This window comes from Mustela erminea, chromosome 6, assembly GCF_009829155.1.
Source record: "Mustela erminea isolate mMusErm1 chromosome 6, mMusErm1.Pri, whole genome shotgun sequence".
Lineage (NCBI taxonomy): Eukaryota > Metazoa > Chordata > Mammalia > Carnivora > Mustelidae > Mustela > Mustela erminea.
In genome coordinates, this window is record NC_045619.1 from 82,424,932 (window position 1) to 82,437,171 (window position 12,240).

The 12,240-nt window shown below is 40.7% G+C and overlaps 3 long non-coding RNA genes across 3 annotated transcripts in view; 2 read left to right on the plus strand and 1 right to left on the minus strand.

The window, feature by feature from the left end:
- Positions 1 to 4,591, plus strand: part of LOC116593670 — a 28,150-nt gene extending 23,559 nt beyond the window's left edge. The window contains exons 2-3 of the long non-coding RNA XR_004286926.1: positions 3,775 to 3,814; positions 4,555 to 4,591. This is a non-coding gene — a long non-coding RNA (uncharacterized LOC116593670). The remainder of the gene's footprint in view (positions 1 to 3,774; positions 3,815 to 4,554) is intronic.
- Positions 4,592 to 4,604: 13 nt separating this feature from the next.
- On the minus strand, positions 4,605 to 7,694 carry LOC116593672. The gene is made up of 3 exons (XR_004286928.1): positions 7,500 to 7,694; positions 6,268 to 6,414; positions 4,605 to 4,640 (listed from the first exon to the last, which is right to left on the minus strand). It is a non-coding gene; the product is annotated as an uncharacterized LOC116593672 (long non-coding RNA).
- Positions 4,607 to 11,970, plus strand: LOC116593671. The gene is made up of 3 exons (XR_004286927.1): positions 4,607 to 4,647; positions 7,690 to 7,811; positions 11,926 to 11,970. It is a non-coding gene; the product is annotated as an uncharacterized LOC116593671 (long non-coding RNA).
- Positions 11,971 to 12,240: the final 270 nt, after the last annotated feature.

A 12,240-nucleotide genomic window follows, 5' to 3' on the forward strand; every position in this document is an offset into this window, starting at 1 on the left:
GGTCATAATTTATATTAAGATCACCAAAGTAGTGAAAAAATAGTAGTATAATAATTCAGTACTGAGAAGAGGAAGTCACAGCCCAGATTAGAATGGACAGAATACAGGTAGAAGGAGGGTATGCATTCAAGAAGAGGGAAAAAGGAAAAAAAAAAACCTTAAAAAAATATGGAATTGAGAACCCTACTCTTTATTTGCTCATTTTTACTAGGATATCTGTAATCTTGAACTTTCACTGTATTTTCATAAAGTTCATATATACATTTTCTCATCCATACCCTTTCAACAACAGACTCAGTCTTACCAGGTGACTTTGATCCTATTCAGGTCTTGCTCTTATTTCAATGTTCTGGTACTGCCATGACTTTGCAATGGGAACAAGGAGGCCCTGTTATAGGTCTCTTGAATAATGCCGACATCCAACCATCTGCTTATGGCCACACTCCTCCCACCTTCCTCTTGGCTGCTTTAGTCCAGCCTCCTTTTGGCTCTTCAACCGTGACAAGCACACTAGTTCCTCACCGTGTGGTTCCCGCTGCCTGGAACATTCATGCCCAGACTTTCATGCTTCTCATGTCTTCACTTCCTGTAGGTCTCTGCCAATGTCATCTTATTAGAGAAGGCTTTCACTACCTGGTTTTATCCGAAATGGGACTCATCTCTCCCAGTTTACCCCTCCATCTTTCCCTTGCTGCATTAGTCTCTAAAACAGTGATCATCATTTGTCGTGGTGTATGCTTACCCGTGTACTTGCTTATTACTCTCTTCCCTTCTTGTGTTAGGCTGGGTTTCCTAGAAGCAGAAACAGGGGTAGGATTCAAATGCACACTGAGGGAATGCTGTTCAGGAAAGATCTGCAAGGGAGCGAGGGAAGCAGGAGAGCCCAAGGGGAAGCAGTCAGGCAAGGGGATGGTGTCAGGCAAAGTCTAATCTTGGGAGAGTTCTTGATACATGAATTGTACTGGGAGACAAGGGCCTGGCCTTTTGTGCGCCATAAGTTAGTCATTAGCTGTGGACAAGGGAGAGGGCCTTGTGACTTCCTGGCTGAGGCCCCTCAGTTGAGGACAGTTCTCTTGGAAATGGGTGCAACTGGGAGCTGGGAGCCAACACACAGAAACAGGGAGAGGATGTGCTGACTGGGTGAACAGAATCTGAGATAGGCGACTGAAGGACATCTGACACACCTCCACTACAATATCGTCTCCATGAGATCTGGGAACTTGATTTTTTTTCTTTTCTGGTATGTTTTATTTTGTTTTGTTTTTAGACTGTATCTCTAATAACACAGAACAGAGAGAGCTTGGTACATAGTTGGTTTTCAGCAAATATTTGTTGGATGAATTCATGTACTTGTTGAACTCTCAGTGATAGTTCTAGAGGTACAATGGTGAATGAGACAACATGTTTCCTGACCTCATGGAGCTTATGGTCTAATGGGCATTTCAGACATAGGCAATTAAAACACAGTGGGACAAATTCTGTCACAGGAAAAGCAGAGAGTATTAAGGACACACAGTAGGGGCACTTAAAATCCAGAATTTGAGAGGAACAGGTATTAGAAACCTTATGGTATGGTTCAGGGCTGTGTTTTCCGGGGTAATTGAGGGATTCCCTTGAACATCTGGTAATTGGCTTTTTTTTTTTTTCCTCTCCTCTAAAGGAACCCCCCGTATGGTATTTAGGTTTAATGGTCAGTGGGTAAGTCTGTTTTAAGAAAGAGAACTCAAGTGCCCTGAGGAATACAGCTATAACAGTGATACCTTGCCCCGGGTGATGCTCTATAAACCCTGGTGATGAATTCACTCTGATCTACCTGAGCGAGTCTACACTCGGTGGACACAAACTGCCCTCCCTGGGTTTTATCCTCGTTGTTTTTTGTTTTTCGGTTGTGTGTAAAATTTCACATATTTTACAGAATGATGTGTGTGTGTGTGTGTGTGTGTGCGCGTGTGTGCGTGTGTCCATGGGTGCAAAGGGTAGTGGGAGTTGGCTTGGTTTATGATACGACTTTCAACGTTTGAGGCATGTGCCTTAAGATGCTTTCATAATTCACCTTGAAAAATGGGAAAAATAGGTTTTGGTGAAATATGAAAGGGCTATTGAAATATCACGGGGTGGTTATGTAAGTGTGAATTATATAATGTCTGAAGGTAGGGGCTAGAGGGGGGATATTGTTCAGAAAATTTCTGGTAATTTGAATACAGTCAAAACAAAAATGTTCTTGGGCATTATTTTGTTTATTGCTAGCTTTTGGCAGAGTTGTTTTGAAGGTTGTTAGCTGTGTGCAGGCTGGGCAGTTAACCTGAGCACAGGGCTGGGTCTCTGGCTCTGAGTATCCACCTCTGCCCCATTCGTGCTCCACTTCTTCGCCCCTCAATGGACACTCTTGATTGGCTGTTCTCTTAACCACCCCTTGGAACAGTTGCCTCGAGACCTACCATATTTAGTGGGGGCCCACCCTGCTAATTTATTTTTCCGGCTTTGTGCTTGAATTTCTTCTAGATTTAGAGCTTTGATGGAAGGGATATAATATATCAGAAAACTAGATGGTTTGATTTACCAAATACTAATATTTTGTAAGATGATAGTTCCCTAAATGCTAGTTAGTTATTATATACATTTTATGTAAGTTTGTTGAATGTTAGGATACTGGTGAAAATAAAGAGTGGGTGCATATTGCCATGGTTCACAAATTGAAGGCTGACCTAAATAATGGTGATATGGAGTAAATAGGAAGACTCCTGGACAAGCAGGCAGGAGAGATTGGTTCTTGGTATTACTTAGTCATGCCCTTTGGCGAGATGTTTGACCTTTCTTGGCCTCAGTTTCTCCGTAAGACTAGATAAACTTTAAGAATCCTTTTAATTCTATGTGACTAGTTTCTAGGTCTACATAGCTGGAAAACTTGAAAAATCAGCAAGGATGTGTTTTCATTCAGGTATCTTAATCTCCTAGAACTTTGGGTCAAATAGGACTTATAAAGAATGAAACCAAGCGGTAGAGGCTCCAGAATATGAGATACCCTAAATTAATTTTGATCAAAGGTATTTTTTTTTAAATGAAATGGATTACTACAATAATAATATGCTTGGGTGAAGGGCACTGGCTCCAGACAAAGAGATTGTTTTATGACTCTCCCAGTTCTTATCAGGGAAAGCTAATATTTTCATCAGAACTGGAATATGTTCTCCCTCGGGAAAGCCGATGCCATGTAAGCCAACACATATATTGTCTTGGGGCTTAAAGGGAAATTCTATACTGGAGACAATCAGAAACATTCACATATCTCTTTTCTCTTTAAGCAAAAACAGAGCTTCACCAACAAATTTGGGAAGTTGTCATATTTGAATTGTTTTCCTTTTCAGGGGAAGGGTGTGCAGTATTGGATACAGGGAGAAAGGTTTTTCTAGAAAGTTTTAATTTTTTTGAAGATGGGGAGGAAGAACCCGCATTTGAGGCAAAACAGTCATAAAATGTCATTTATATATCGACCCATATTTACAAACACCATCCTTTAGCAGATAAGCATGGCTGTTAAGAGCCGGCCAGTTATACTCACTATCTCTTTATAGCCAGAGACACCATTAGGGCCATTAACAGTTACTTACACTAAGCAGAATGGAATAAACAGAAAACTGGCTATGGACAGAAAAATGCGATCAAGTGGGATTGTCATTAAAGGGAAGTTCTATAGGGGCTGAATGGTTGGGATTCTTCCATCAGTCCTAGATCAGAATTACCTCCATACCCTCTTCATCCTCCCAACATGCTCAGATGCTCCAATCAGAATACGCAGCCCTCAGCTGACCTACCGGTAAGGAGACAACCCAATCATACAGACATTTCCTTAGAAGGGTTTACATTTTTTTAAATTTAGTTTTATTTTTTCAGTGTTCCAGGATTCATTGTTTATGCACCACACCCAGTGCTCCATATAATACGTGCCCTCCATAATACCCACCACTAACCTCACCTAACCTCTCACCCCCTCCCCTCCCAAACCCTCAGTTTGTTTCTCAGAGTCCATAGTCTCTCATGCTTTGAGGAGGGCTTGACATAAAGACCTTTCGTAAAATTTCAGGTTTGTTTTTTCAACATGATAAGTATGATTTTAAAATTAAAAAGAATTAATTCTAAATACCACAGCTTATTTAATAGCATAAAGTGAGCCTAGCTATACTTTCAACATTCTCTTTCTCTCTCTTTTTTTTGTGTGTGTCTGTGTGTGTGTGTGTGTTCAGTTAGCCACTATATAGTACATCATTAGTTTTTGTGGCAGTGTTCAACTATTCCTTAGTTGTGCATAACACCCAATGCTTATCATCACACAGGTCCTTCTTAATACCCATCACCTGGTTACCCTATCCCCCACCTCCCAACCTTCTGTAACCCTCAGTCTGTTTCCTGGAGTCCAGAGTCTCTTATGGTTTATCTCTCTCTCTGATTTCTTCCTGTTTTCCCTTCCTTCCCTGTGCTCCTCAGCGCTATTCCTTATGTTTTACGTGTGAGTGGAACCATATAATTGACTCTCTCTGCTTGACTTATTTCAATCAGCATCATCCCCTCCAGTTCCATCCACGTCGATGCAAATGGTGGGTGTTCATCCTTTCTGATGGCAGCCATTCTTTTGGACACGAGTACTGCAAGGTAAGATGACATTGGTGAGTCAAGAGTTAACCACCCCCACCCCCCACCAGCAATTTTCCTCACCTCATAAGGAGGCAAAGACTCAGTCCTGGATATTACTTCCCTCCTTGATTTATTAGATTTTACGGGAAATTTAACGTGGTATGTCCTTTGTATCAAACCACTAAACGAGGGTATTTCACTTTGAGGAAATCCTATACACTCTGAAAGGAATTTCGCAATTAGTGGGGTGAAATTCACACGACTAGCAAAAGTTTCATGCTTCACAAAAGACTCTTTTAGTGAACCACTCCCAGCGCTCTAAAAAGACGTGTTAAGTGAGGAACATAAGCCTGTTTCCTGAGTAATGACTCCAGGTAAATTGACACATAATGGCCAAATGTTCTTCGTGCCCGGCAGGACCCAGGAGAAATCAGCTAATTTATAATTATAATGCCTCTGTGCACTGGCATCAAACCTTCCACCCTGCTTGGATGCAAAATTGTATTTTAGTGTTCAGAAGGTTTTATTTTATTTTTTTCTTAACCACCTCTCTGCCTCTCAACAAGAGGTTCTTTTGGGTGACACCTTTTTATTTATGAGAGAAAACATTTGCAAATCTTTTATTTTTTGTTTAACTTTGTTTTTACCAGAACCCGTGTATGGTGTATTCATGGAGACCAAATTAACTAATAGGGTTTAACTGTGGGTTGAGTGTTCTGGGGAAGTGTTTGGGTACTGAACTTATAAACAGAAGTCCAGTGTTCAGGGTCCCTAGAGAAATAATGACGGGTCCTGCTCACTGAACATTTTGTGCTTCAGGGCAGGCAGTGAAGGGTAGGGGAGGGGAAGAGAGACCAAGTGTGTGTAGAAGTCACAGAGATGTTCCCACCAACCTGATTGTTAGGTATTTTTTTTTTTTAAAGCAATGATATGCAGAACCTGTTATTGGAATAACTGATGAAATCATGTAATGAATATGTTCGTGGGTGATTGGGGTTGGCTGTTAAGGGAACTCTGGAGCTGTTTTTAAAAAGGCCTTGCAGACTGTCGGACTCCTCTTGGAATGCTGGTTGTGAGCTGCTCACAAACCAGCTAGACTTCATTGAAGCTCTTTTAGTCTCCAAGCTCGTGACACTGGAAGAATTTTTTTTTTTTTTTTTAAGTTGTCTTTGTTAGAACCTTTTATTTTGGACAAAGGGGAGAGTGAGAACAAAAGTAGAAATGCCCCTTGTTCGAAAAAGAAAAGACATAGCCAAGAAAACTTTATGGGCCCAGCATGCTTCCGCTGCGCTACTCTACTGCCAAGAAAACTTTAAAACGCTTTATTTTTTCACTCCAAAAAGGTTTTATTTTTTATTTCTCACTTTTCTGCTACATGTCTAGATCACCTCCCACTTGAAGGAATCAGGGAGGAGTTTGAAGAATAAGAAGATTTTTTTTTTGATAAAAACATTCTGATTTTTTAGAGTCATGTCCCGGAGAGGTAAAGAGAACAATGAAGTGTGGCCCTTGCCCTTGGTCTTCTCTTTCTCCATTACTTCCTTTCTACTTCCTCATTTAGCATGACCGTTAAAGTGTAACCTTCAAGCGCGCTCGTAATGCTCACTTCCTTTCAGTAGGACTTTCCAGCAAACTTACCCACTCTATTGTTCATAGGAAATTAGCTGATTGGAGGTGTGCACTTGGTAACTTGACATACATCCACAACCCAGGGCATCTGCTTCTTGTCTCCAGCTGCCAGATCTACCAAGTCAACATGCTATCTCTGTCTCTATTTCTGCATTCCTACTTAAGAAGCAAAATGTTACTTTTTAGGGGCCATTAATTGAATAATTGATAGGTTATTTTCTTTCTGGTAAAAATGGATTGCAGGTGTTGCGTAGAAGGATTTTAAAGCAATTACAGAGAGAAGGGTAGTGGTGTAGAGCCTGCCTGGGAGCTCAGAGGAGGAAATCTAGAAGAATGCAGTCACCAGAGAGGCTCTGCTTGAAGAAATTGCTCACGGGGTTCACAGACAAGGGAGTCAGTGAGGCAGAGAGAGACACACATTCCACCCATCTCTAAGGAGGCAGATACCAACTTGTCCTGGAAACCAAGCCAGTCCTGTTTGTATAGAAAAAGCACAAATAATTTTTTAACTAAAGTCACTTTCTAAGGAGAGATTTTTTTATAGGTAAAATGTTATGAGAGTAAATATTTTAGTGGGATGGTTTCTGAACACAATTAAGCACAGTGTGATCACAGACTCATCAGTTTACATCTGTTGTCTGTCATAGTAATACCTCTTCTCACTCTCAAAAATGTCTGTTTGTGTCATATATTATATGGTCATGCTAATGTCCATTGAGACCAGCCTTTAGAAATGGGGCCTTATTAAATTAAGCGTTGGATCATGGAATTCTATCTTTGCTGTTAAGGATTTTGCAATCTAAAACAGAAAATTCTAGAAATAGTATTCAGTATGGAGAGTAAATACTTCTGTCTTGTGTTAAGGATATACACAGGGGATGACCTCAAGTTCTCATTTCTGACTTCCTTTCCTAGTAATGTCTGCCCGGATATCTCTAAGAGATTTCACCTTCCTTTAGACAAGGGTCAGGAAAGGAACAGGGGGCGAGGCTGTATATGACACAGGCATATAAATATCTTTGGGGTGCCTGGGTGGCACAGTCGGTTGAATGTCTGACTGTTGGTTTCAGCTCAGTTTATGTCCTTTCAGGCTCTCAGAGTCTGACTGGGATTCTCTCTGCCCCTTCCCTCCCCCCATGCTCTATCTCTCTCTCAAATAAATAAATCTCACAAAAAATAATAAAAGTAAATATCCTTTATATAAGCAAGGCAAATAAAACTTGCTTTCCTGCTAAACTTACACAGTGAGGCTGCTGGCAGTTTCTATCTCAGTGGATTAGTAAAAACACTGAGATCTCTCATCATTGTGATTCAAGCCTAGAACCCAGTGTTGTTAGGAACTCCAGGGGGAGATTGTTGTCTGTCTGTGGCTGGTCCAAGGATGACAGGATGCCCTGATCACAGCATTGAAATAAAATTCTTTCCTCGCAGCCTCGGTCTGCTTCAAGATCTTCAGAGGACAGCTGTTCCCTGGAAGGCTCTCCCACAGGCCCGTGTCGTGATCACACATGCAGTTCCACAATTCAGCCAGCAGGGAGAGGTCACCGGCTCGGGTAGGCATCCGGGTTTCCAGCAGTCCAGTTCTTTCTCCAGTTTTCCTGCCAGCTCAGTGTCCTCTAGTGGTAACTCGCCTCCTGAGTGAGCACGGCCGGCCCAGCAGATGCACCGTGAGATCCACAGAGATCAGGCCTCTTCGTTGGCGTTTTCTAATGAATGCGATATTTGCAGGCCTACTAAGTGCCGGGTAGTATGTCGTCCTCTGCCCCGCCCCAGGCTCTCAGGAACCCTCTGAGAAAGAGGCCCATCACACCATGCGTAGATAAACAAACTGACCTTTCAGGAGTCTAAATGCTGTGTGGTAAGAGTCAGAGGCAGGATTTGAAACTCGAATTCCTGAGCACTCAACCGGATGTGTTTTGTCTTGTTTGTTGTGGTTGTTTTTTTAAACAGTGCTCTACCATTTCACGATTCCAAGCAGATAAACATTTTCTGGCTCCGAATGAGTTCTAGAGGCAATCGATGAAGGAGACTTCAGAAGCCTGGGTTTATCCTGCCTCACGTGAATTGCCTCTGACCTTCCTGACCAAAGGCCTCCTGAGAGGCCATAGGGCAGAGTGAAAGAAGAAAGAACCGGCTTTTAAGCCAGAATCACATGGCTTTCAACCCTCACTCCACCACTGCACAATAAATACTTTATGTTCTGCTGTGCTCGAGGCCCTAGAATTACAGTTTTGTACACGAGAGAGAAAATATTTGTGGTCGGATTTTTTTATTCTAGCTGCCCCTTGGTTTGTCATGTCTGAAATAGGAGAGGGTGTACCCCTAACCATTTGTGGAAAGCCAGTGTTTAAAGTTATTCAACATATTAGGGAAATAAGGGTGTGTTGTAATTGAGGGCACATGATGACAACGGTGACCCAGTGTGAAGCACGTTTCGCAAGTGAGGATAATCTGACTGGTCTAATGTTTGGAGAACCCTCTTTTGGGCTGGCTGGCTGCATATAGGAGGTTTTGCATGATCCCGTATTTCAAGTAAACAAGTCCTGAATTCTTTCTGTGACATTAAAGGAGTGAGCTGACTCTTGCCCTATTTTGTCGAGACTGAATGTTGTGTCCCCTCAAAATTAGTATGTTAGAATCCCCTTGCCCTGTGTTGTGGCATTAGGAGGCGGAGTCTCGGGAGGTGAATAGGTCATGAAAGCAGAGCCCTCATGAATGGGGTTAAAACCCTTATATAAGAGAGGCCCTGGAGAGCTTCCTTACCCTCTCTGTAATGTAAGTTACAGCAGAAATATGTCATCTCTGAACTGGGAGGGGGACGTCACTGGACACAGAATCTTCTGGTGCGTTGATCTCAGACTTCCCAGCTTCCAGAACTTTGAGAAGTAAATTTCTTTTGTTTAGAAATCACCCAGTCTATGCTAGGAACTTTCTCTTTCCTTTTCCTAATATAATGATTGAGAACATTGGCTTAGGAAACCGAGAATCATAGAATGTTATAGCGTGAGAAGAAGTTAAAGATTTTCTAAAAAATATGCAGATTAGAACACAAATGGAATTATGTGTCTTGTCTAAGGTCATTCTTTAGTTCATTCATTCAGTGAATATTTATTGTGCTTCCATCATGTGCTAGGTACTGTTCTACTTGTTGAGTTACAGTAGTAAGCAAAACAGATGTGCTCATTGCTTTCGTGGATGTATATTCTAATGGGAAGGGAACATTTGGTAAAAATTACACAAATAAATATATAGTAGGTCAGAAAACATAATTAAGCAAGGCAAGGGATAAAGAATAATGAAGGAAAGTGCTCTTTTAGATAGAATGTTCAATGGAGATGACATTCAAGCAGAGTCCTGAATGAGATGAGGGAGTGAACCGTATGGATACCACATGGATACCTTCCATATGGAAGGAGAATTGCAGGCAGATGGAAGCAAGTGCAAAGGCCCTGAGGTGAATTCACACTCAAAGGTCAATGTAGCTAAAATTGATAGAGGGAGGGAAGAGTGACAGGGAATGTGACCTGACAGTAGCAAGGGAAGATTCACATCACACAGGGTCTGGTGACCATGGGAACAGTTCTGGATGTTTAGGGTTTCAAGTAGAATACTGATGTGATTTATTTATGTTTCAAAAGGAGATGACTCGCAAATCAAGATCAGCCAGAACCCAGGTCTCTTTAAGGTAGGTGCCACAGGCCCTCCCATTATACCATGCAGCTCTGTATACTTGCAGTTAACCTAGAAATCTTAGGAAATCTCTGTATTTACACACTGCATTACCAAGATGGATACTTTAAACCAGAGTTCTGTAAACACAAATAATAAAAATTATGCTCACACCTTCTCTTTTTCTTATCTCACTGAAAGAAAAGTAGCAACATTTTAAATTTTTAATTGAAAAATTTTTTTATTAAAATTTTATTAAAATTTTTATTAAAATTTTTTCTAAAAAATTGAAAATTTTTTTTCAAAAAATTAATTTTATTAAAATTTTTTTATTCAAGCATAATCAACAGTTTTATATTATATTAGTTTAGATGTACAACATAAGTATTTAATTCTATACATTAGTGCTCATCACGATAAGTGTACTCTTAATCCCCTTCACTTATTTCCTCCATTCCTATACCCGCCTTCCCTCTGGTAGCCATCAGTTTGTTCTCTGTATTAATGGGTCTTTTTGTTTGTCTCTCTTTTTTTTTTTTTTAAGATTTTGTTTATTTATTTGACAGACAGAGATCACAAGTAGGCAGAGAGGCAGGCGGAGAAAGAAGGGAAAGCAGGCTCCCCGCTGAGCAGAGAGCCCAAGGCAGGGCTTGATCCCAAGATCCTGAGATCGTGACCTGAGCTGAAGGCAGAGGCTTTAACCCACTGAGCCACCAAGGTGCCCCTGTCTCTTTTTTTCTTTGCTTGTTTTGTTTCTTAAATTCCACATATTGTTGAAATCATATGATATTTATCTGTCTCTGACTGATTTCACTTAATATTATACTCTCTAGATCCATCTGTGTTGTTGCAAATGGCAAGATATCATTCTTTTTTATGGCTGAGTAATATTCCATTATATACATAGACCACATTGTATATATAGATCACATCTTCTTTATCTATCATCTATTGATGGACACGTGGGTTGCTTCCATACCTTGGCTATTGTAGATAAAGCTGTAATAAAAATAGGGGTGCATACATGTTTTAAAATTAGTGTTTTCATTTTCTTTGGGTAAATACCCAGTAGTAGAATTAGTGGATCATATTATTATTCTAGATATGTCTCCTTTGGCAAGGGAAACAAAAGCAAAATTAAACTTTCGGGACAACATTTTGATTTTCTTAAACATTTCTTCACCAGGAACTTCATTTAAAAAAAAAAAAAAAAAGAGTACTTACAGAAAGTAAAACAGTGTACCTCCTGCTGAGAAATCAGGCTTCCCCTTAGTTGAGACGGAAATAAGTGGGGAAGAAAAGCTGCCCTCAGTCCATTTTGTTGTTTCTCAGCCCACCCATCCCTCGTGGTTCTGAACACCACTGGTTGAGCTGTGTTTATTTCCAGCTGAAGGATATCATTTTACACTCTGCTCTGCAGGATTTAAGCAAACAGGTGTTTAAGCAATTTTGAAAGATGCAAATGTTAGGATTCTATACTTGTGAAGAAAGAAGTTTGGTACTGTTCCTTAAATGAGCTTATTATTTTAATTCTTTTGTACCCTTTACTTGATTTGGTCAGTGTTTTTTGTTGTTGTCTTTTTTTTTTTTTTTTTTTAAATTTAAGGCAGTAAAGTTTATCCAGTTGGGCTAAATCAGTATTGCATTATTGGAACTGGAGTGTCGTTTCCAGACTTTCTCTATGGTAACACTGACAACATCACCTGTGGATTGAGAATCTCTTTGGAACTAAATGCCTTGTGTACACTACCTGCAAGGTTCATGTTTTATCCCCATTTTATAGGAAACTGAGGCTCCTAGAGAATTAATCCACATCTACTCAGTCAGCAAGTAGTAAAGCCAATATTTGAACCCTGTCTGGTTTCATTGCTGGCTAGCTGTCTATGCTATGTTATGCTATGATTAATAAAGGATTTCCATTAATCAGGGTGATAGAATGGAGTTAGGATATCAGATGTGCCTTCATGTTCTGCTGCCCCCGCCTTTTTTTTTTTTAAGTAGGCTCCAGGCCCAGCATGGAGCCCAACGTGGGGCTCAAGACCCTGAGATCCAGACCTGAGCTGAGATCAAGAGTCAGATGCTTCACCGATTGAGCCACCCAGGCACCCCTCTGCTGCTTTTAAATACTTGTTTTAGAGTAAAGGAATCCCAGAATCTGGCTTGGGAGAGATGTTACACGTCATTTAGTCCAAACTCCCCATTGATGCCTGCAAAAGTCCTGTCATGGGATATTTTCCCCCATCTGTGTTTGTGCTTCTCTAGCGGTATGAAACTCCTAAGGCAATGTTTCTGTCACTGGGCTACTTTGAAAAT